The following is a 7,494-nucleotide window of genomic DNA, read 5'->3' on the forward strand; positions in this document are numbered from 1 at the left end:
CATCAGAGCCTTCAGGAACTCTATGCAGTTCGCTGGGAGTAATTTGAGGGCAACTGCGTCGATTTTGTCATGGCCAGGAGATTTGGTGAGCTTCCAGCACGAAGTCTCATCCAGAATCTCCTGACTACCTATCTCTGCGATAGGCAGGTCCATCGCGCAGACTGCGTCAACGAACTGCTTCGTCTCTTCAACGTCTTCGTCATCACATAGGGCGAATGGCTGGAAACTGGTTTCCAGATGGTCGGCAAACGCATCCGCTTTCTCTTGGCTTGACAGGCACCACACACCTGCAGCTGTTTTAACAGGTGGCACCCTCCGCACAGGCCTTTTCAGGTATTTGGTGGCGTTCCAGATGTTGTGCTCAGCATTGCCAGGCTCCAGTTCTACTAGGTACTCCTCGAGCGCCTTGCTTCTCGAGTCATGAAGCATCTGTTTGAGCTACTGCATCTGTTGAGCTGGTTGTCCCTGCGGGCCACTTGGAGTCTCCTTCTGTTGGTACGAGGTGTGGGTGTGGTCAACCTTGCCGCCTAGTGGATTTTGCCAGTAAGGTTAGCAACGGAATCGTCAATGTCTCCTCCAGTGCTGATAGCCGGATATGGGTCAACGTTTTCTTTAAGCCAGCTTTTAAACACAGTTGTGTCGGTATTTCGCCTGATCAGTTTGGTGCCTCCGGGAGTCCTTAGGAAGGAGGTCCTAAGTAGTATCCTGACCATGCTGTGGTCAGAGCACAGCTTTCGCCGGGTCGATGCCTCTACTAATGTCTTGATTAAGGAGGTCCGGTATTTTGTTAGGGTCACTGGGCCAGTATTTCGGCTCTCCCGTTGTGTGCAGATTGCAGCCAAACTCTCTGACGCACCTCAGCAGAGTGCTGCCCTTGGGGTTGAAAATCCTGGAGCCCCACCATGTGTGCTTGGCATTAAAGTCTCCGCCAATAAGAAATTTGGGACCCAACTTTTTAAGCTGGAATGACAACTAGGGATGGCTAATTGTGTAACGCGGAGGCAAGTATGCTCGAATGTCCGAATGTGTCAGCAGCTGAATCCTGGCGCATTGCATCCAGTCCATCTCCTCGTACATCCATCCATCTCCTCGCTGACCAGCGAGACCACCTGGTTGGTTTTCAGGTAGAACTCCACTTCTGGCTTGTTCCTCGCCACCTGCTGGCCACTCTGGGCGCCGTGGGATGGAATGCTGCTTCCCATTATAAGTATATGATGAGTACTTATATATTTTATATCGAATTATCAAGCAATGGATAAGCTTCAGTGGGTCGCAGTTTGGCAGCTGCTCAACTACTTACAACACCTTGCCTGTTACAAAAGTCGTTTACAATTGATTCTAGGCTTCGTCATTGTATTAAATAATGCTTTTATATGTAACTGTTCGCTCGAACAAGTATTGTGCCATTGGTCCGTACCTGCGGGTTCTCTCGTACTACGCAGGAATGCTGTCGCAACAACGTTTTGTCATTAGTAGGGTAAAACTAACCTGTCTCACGACGGTCTAAACCCAGCTCACGTTCCCTTGCATGGGTGAACAATCCAACGCTTGGTGAATTTTGCTTCACAATGATCACGATAAACGCTTGGCCGCCACAAGCCAGTTATCCCTATGGTAACTTTTCTGACACCTCTAGTTCAAAACTCTTTAAACCAAAAGGATCGATAGGCCGAGCTTTTGCTGTCCCTGTGTGTACTGAACACCGAGATCAAGTAAGCATTTGCCCTTTTTCTCTATGTGTGGTTTCTGTCCGCACTGAGCTGGCCTTGGGACACCTCCGTTATTATTGGAGAGATGTACCGCCCCAGTCAAACTCCCTACCTGGCAATGTCCTTGAATTGGATCATACCTAAGTAGTTGGAGTTATACAACATTTTCAAATCAAAAATACATAAATGCATCGTTTTATAAAAGTATTTGTTTGCGATTATATAACACACTCGTGATACTTTGATCAAGAAGCTTGCATCAAAACCCAATACCATAAGATATAATAAATATATCCGTATAATGGCTAGGAAATGATACACGTTCCATTTAATCAAGTAAGTAAGGAAACAATAAGAGTAGTGGTATTTCATTGACGATACCAAACCGTCTAATATCTCCCACTTATTCTACACCTCTTATGTCTCCTTACACTGCCAGATTAGAGTCAAGCTCAAAAGGGTCTTCTTTCCCCGCTAATTATTCCAAGCCCGTTCCCTTAGCTGTGGTTTCGCTAGATAGTAGATAGGGACAGTGTATGAATCTGATCCCTCCGAACTTGTTTTACGTGGCGTGTTCTACATTGATGGGATTACAACCACGGCACCCTATACACCCACAAGTGAGCATATGATGCATGTGTCCAGATACGCTAGACAAAACGTCCCGGTCTGGAAGCTATATCAAGGTACATAGCAACCACCCCGGTAGCAATTCGAGTGCTTGCTTGCCGGGCATTTGGCTACCTTAAGAGAGTCATAGTTACTCCCGCCGTTGAATTAGTTCACTTTGACATTCAGAGCACTGGGCAGAAATCACATTGTGTCAACACCCGCTAGGGCCATCACAATGCTTTGTTTTAATTAGACAGTCGGATTCCCCAAGTCCGTGCCAGTTCTGAATTGATTGTTAATTGATAACCGTTATAATTAATAAGAACTAATTGGTTTCCCCCAAAAAGTATTCTTAAAAATTTTAGCAAGACAGTTCCACAATTGGCTACGTAACTAAACTATCCGGGGAACAAGTAACTAACATAAATTCTAGAAACTCTATTTACCCAGAACGAGAACATAAACCATGTTATTGTTTCCCAATCAAGCTCGACTATATAAATCTTCAGAGCCAATCCTTATCCCCAAGTTACGGATCTAAATTGCCGACTTCCCATACCTACATTATTCTATCGATTATTTGCTACTACCACCGAGATCTGTACCAATGGCAGCTCCATGCAGGCTAACGCCAAACACTTCTACGCATATCATTGTACCTTCGTATTCACTAAAGTTTCAAAATGTATATCACAAGTAATATAAATCATCTGCTTTAGCGGTAATGTATAGGTATACAAATTAAGCGCCATCCATTTTAAGGGCTAGTTGCTACGGCAGGTGAGTTGTTACTCATTCCTTAGCGGTTTTCGACTGCCATGATCACCGTCCTGCTGTTTTAAGCAAGCAACGCCTTTCATGATATCTGCCTCTAATCATTCGCTTTACAAGATAAGATTATTTTATATAATATTAAAATGACCCAGCTATCCTGAGGGATACTTCGGAAGGAACTAGCTACTAGATGGTTCGATTGTTCTTTCACTCCTATACTCAATTCTGACAATCGATTTGCACGTCAGAACTGTTTCGGTCTTCCATCAGGGTTTCCCCTGACTTCAACCTGATCAAGTATAGTTCACCATCTTTCGGGTCACAGCATATATGCTCAAGGTAAATACCAGTTAGAGGCATAAATAATATAAATATACATTATACATAACTATATAGAACGCCCCGGAATTGTGTTAATTAGCTATAAATAGTTAAAAAACTAATCCCATTATTAGTCAACTTTATGCTATTAGGTTTATATCCCAATAACTTGCACATATGTTAGACTCCTTGGTCCGTGTTTCAAGACGGGTCCCGAAGGTATCCTGAATCTTTCGCATTGTTAATCATACAAGTGCATATAATAAACACAAAAATAAATGATAATTATGCCATTATATAATTCCGAAAAATTAACGCACTGTAATCATATTAATCTATCAGCACTTTATCAAATTAATAACATTTATTCTGTGTTAAAATGCAAGCAATTTAATTGGAATAAACTATAAGTTATATTTTATGATAAATTTTGTATATGCTAATAGGTTTTAATGTCCTTATATGGAAAAAATGCACACTATCCTCATAATATTATTTAAATAATACAATTTTAATGATGAATTTTCCATAACGGATATTCAGGTTCATCGGGCTTAACCTCTAAGCAGTTTCACGTACTGTTTAACTCTCTATTCAGAGTTCTTTTCAACTTTCCCTCACGGTACTTGTTTACTATCGGTCTCATGGTTATATTTCGTTTTAGATTGAGTTTACCACCCACTTAGTGCTGCACTATCAAGCAACACGACTCTTTGGAAACATCATCTAGTAATCATTAACGTTATACGGGCCTGGCACCATCTATGGGTAAATGGCCTCATTTAAGAAGGACCTAAATCGTTAATTTCTCATACTAGAATATTGACGCTCCATACACTGCATCTCACTTTTGCCATATAGACAAAGTGACTTAGTGCTGAACTGTTTTCTTTTCGCTCGCCGCTACTAAGAAAATCCTTGTTAGTTTCTTTTCTTCCCCTAATTAATATTCTTAAATTCAGGGGGTAGTCCCATATGAGTTGAGGTTGTATATAACTTTTTCTTGCCATTAATTCTTTATATATAATGATAAAAACATTTTATTAAATTATTTCTTGTAAGAAAGTGTTTTCCATTAAACGAACCAACGAAGAATAATAACATAACCAAGTTTTTTCTATTTCCGAATCATTAATAAGAGACAATTCTAGATGAAAAATAATTAAATTTTTTATGCTAGTCATTTTTCAGTATTACTTGATCGAAAAAGAAAATATTTCTCTTCGTTTTTCACATCCAAATGTGAGATAATGTTTTTAATATATTGAATAAAAAAATTATTATTTTGTCCAATAATATACCATATGCTTATAAAATTTATAAACAACTTAAGCATAGTCTTACTACCCTCAACCATATGTACTCCAAGCAGCACTATAAAATTAATTAGAAAAGTAGATAACAGCATGGACTGCGATATCCGTTCAAAATGTCGATGCTCATGTGTCCTGCAGTTCACACGATGACGTACAGTTTGCTGCGTTCTTCATCGACCCATGAGCCGAGTGATCCACCGCTTAGAGTTTTATAATTCATTTTTATATAATGTCAATTTTGTTTTTATAGAAAGAAATTAAAAATACACAATTTTACTGGCATATATCAATTCCTTCAATAATTGTATTTTTATACCTAAAATAAATGATCGAAATGTCTTAGTTTCATATAAGCTTATGTATCATATAATCAGGTTATTTACGGTTTATATTTAACTATGTTTGGGCGATATAATTTATATAAAACATTAACCTGATGGGTACAACATTGTATAATTTAGGTTGTTGCATTAGCCAACGTATGCTCATAACTAAGATGAACAATACATATTCGTAACGCGTGTATATTATGGTCCATATACACACAAAGTTCACCATTTTATATTAACAAATTATTTTGATAACCATTATTTTAAAGTTTTAATTCGATTTCCATTTTCGAATTTGATATCTTCGACCTCCATTATTCGAAGTTTTATTTTTACATTTTAAAACCTCATATATATAATATTTTTTTGTTGTGCCCGCCATTACACAGCATTTTGTAATGTTAAAACCTTATGAGGTTGCCAAAGCCACATATAAATAAAAACCCATTTTCATTTTATTTTGATTTTAACTTTTATTTTAATATATATTTATATATATATTTTTTATTTTGATTCAATTGAATAGTTTTGTTCTATAATCTTATCATATCATGCGCTTTGCTTTTGTAATTTGGTAATCTGGTAAATTTGATAATGTGGTAATAATTAAATAATTAAATAAATAAAATAATTAAATAATTAAAGTAATTTTGGTAAATTCAAAATGTATTTGTATTATAACAAATTTTTATTAACGGTAAGGATTTTATACAATAATGATCCTTCCGTAGGTTCACCTACGGAAACCTTGTTACGACTTTTACTTCCTCTAAATAATCAAGTTCGGTCAACTTTTGCGAAACAACCGTAACACGCAAGGCGTCACAGTGATCACGTCCGGAGACGTGCGGTTTACCCGGACCTCTCGGTCTAGGAAATACACGTTGATACTTTCATTGTGGCGCGCGTGCAGCCCAGGACATCTAAGGCCATCACAGACCTTTTATTGCTCAATCTCATTATTGCTAGACGCAATTTGTCCATTTAAGAAGCTAGTGTCCTTATAATGCTACAAGCCAACAGGTCCGGCTCCACTTACTTAAACACATTCAAACACAATAAACATTTTACTGCCACCATGAATGAAGGCTATATAAGCTTCAGCACCATAATCCTGAAGATATCTATTTAATATATTTGAGTTTGGAATTAACCAGACAAATCACTCCACGAACTAAGAACGGCCATGCACCACCACCCATAGATTCGAGAAAGAGCTATCAATCTGTCTTACACACTTATGTTCGGACCTGGTAAGTTTTCCAGTGTTGAGTCAAATTAAGCCGCATGCTCCACTTCTGGTGGTGCCCTTCCATCAATTCCTTTAAGTTTCAGCTTTGCAACTTCCCCCGGAGCCCAAAAGCTTTGGTTTCCCGGGAAGCGACTGAGAGAGCCATAAAAATAGCTACACCCAATTGCTAGCTGGCATCGTTTATGGTTAGAACTAGGGCGGTTTCTGATCGCCTTCGAACCTCTAACTTTCGTTCTTGATTAATGAAAACATCTTTGGCAAATGCTTTCGCTTAAGTGAGTCTTACGACGGTCCAAGAATTTCACCTCTCGCGTCGTATTACTAATGCCCCCAAACTGCTTCTATTAATCATTACCTCTTGATCTGAAAACCAATGAAAGCAGAACAGAGGTCTTATTTCATTATCCCATGCACAGAATATTCAGGCATTTGAAGCCTGCTTTAAGCACTCTAATTTGTTCAAAGTACTAGTACCGGCCCACAATAACACTCGTTTAAACACTAATGCAAGGTTTTTAAATAGGAGGAACATATGAAAAAATACAAGTATTTAATCACATATAAGAACTCCACCGGTAATACGCTTACATAGTATTATAGGTATAGTACTAACCACAATTGTAAGTTGTTCTACCCGTATGAAGCACAAGTTCAACTATGAACGTTTTATATACGCTATTGGAGCTGGAATTACCGCGGCTGCTGGCACCAGACTTGCCCTCCAAGTGGTCCTTGTTAAAGGATTTTAAATGTACTCATTCCAATTACAGGGCCTCGGATATGAGTCCTGTATTGTTATTTTTTGTCACTACCTCCCCCGAGCTGGGAGTGGGAAATTTACGCGCCTGCTGCCTTCCTTGGATGTGGTAGCCGTTTCTCAGGCTCCCTCTCCGGAAACGAACCCTGATTCCCCGTTTCCCGTTGCAACCATGGGAGTCCTGGATACTTTTAATTGCATGTATTAGCTCTAGAATTACCACAGTTAACGATCTAAGGAACCATAACTAATATAATTTTTTTTTTTTTTTTTTTATATATATTACAGTATCTTTATTTACATCTGCCCAGGAGGGCAATCAATTAAATTATGTGGTACGTTGGCGGTTATGTAGATTCCCTAGGCCTTTAGGGAATCCGGAAAGGTAGGTCAAGTGGATGGTTTCTTCGGAGTCTTCTGCGCT

At 38.9% G+C, this 7,494-nt stretch overlaps 1 pseudogene; it reads right to left on the minus strand.

Moving 5' to 3' along the window:
- Positions 1-1,236: 1,236 nt before the first annotated feature.
- On the minus strand, positions 1,237-4,405 carry LOC113564700 (annotated as a pseudogene).
- Positions 4,406-7,494: the final 3,089 nt, after the last annotated feature.

The sequence above is a fragment of the Drosophila erecta genome, unplaced genomic scaffold (assembly GCF_003286155.1).
Source record: "Drosophila erecta strain 14021-0224.00,06,07 unplaced genomic scaffold, DereRS2 tig00000329-arrow-arrow-pilon, whole genome shotgun sequence".
Lineage (NCBI taxonomy): Eukaryota > Metazoa > Arthropoda > Insecta > Diptera > Drosophilidae > Drosophila > Drosophila erecta.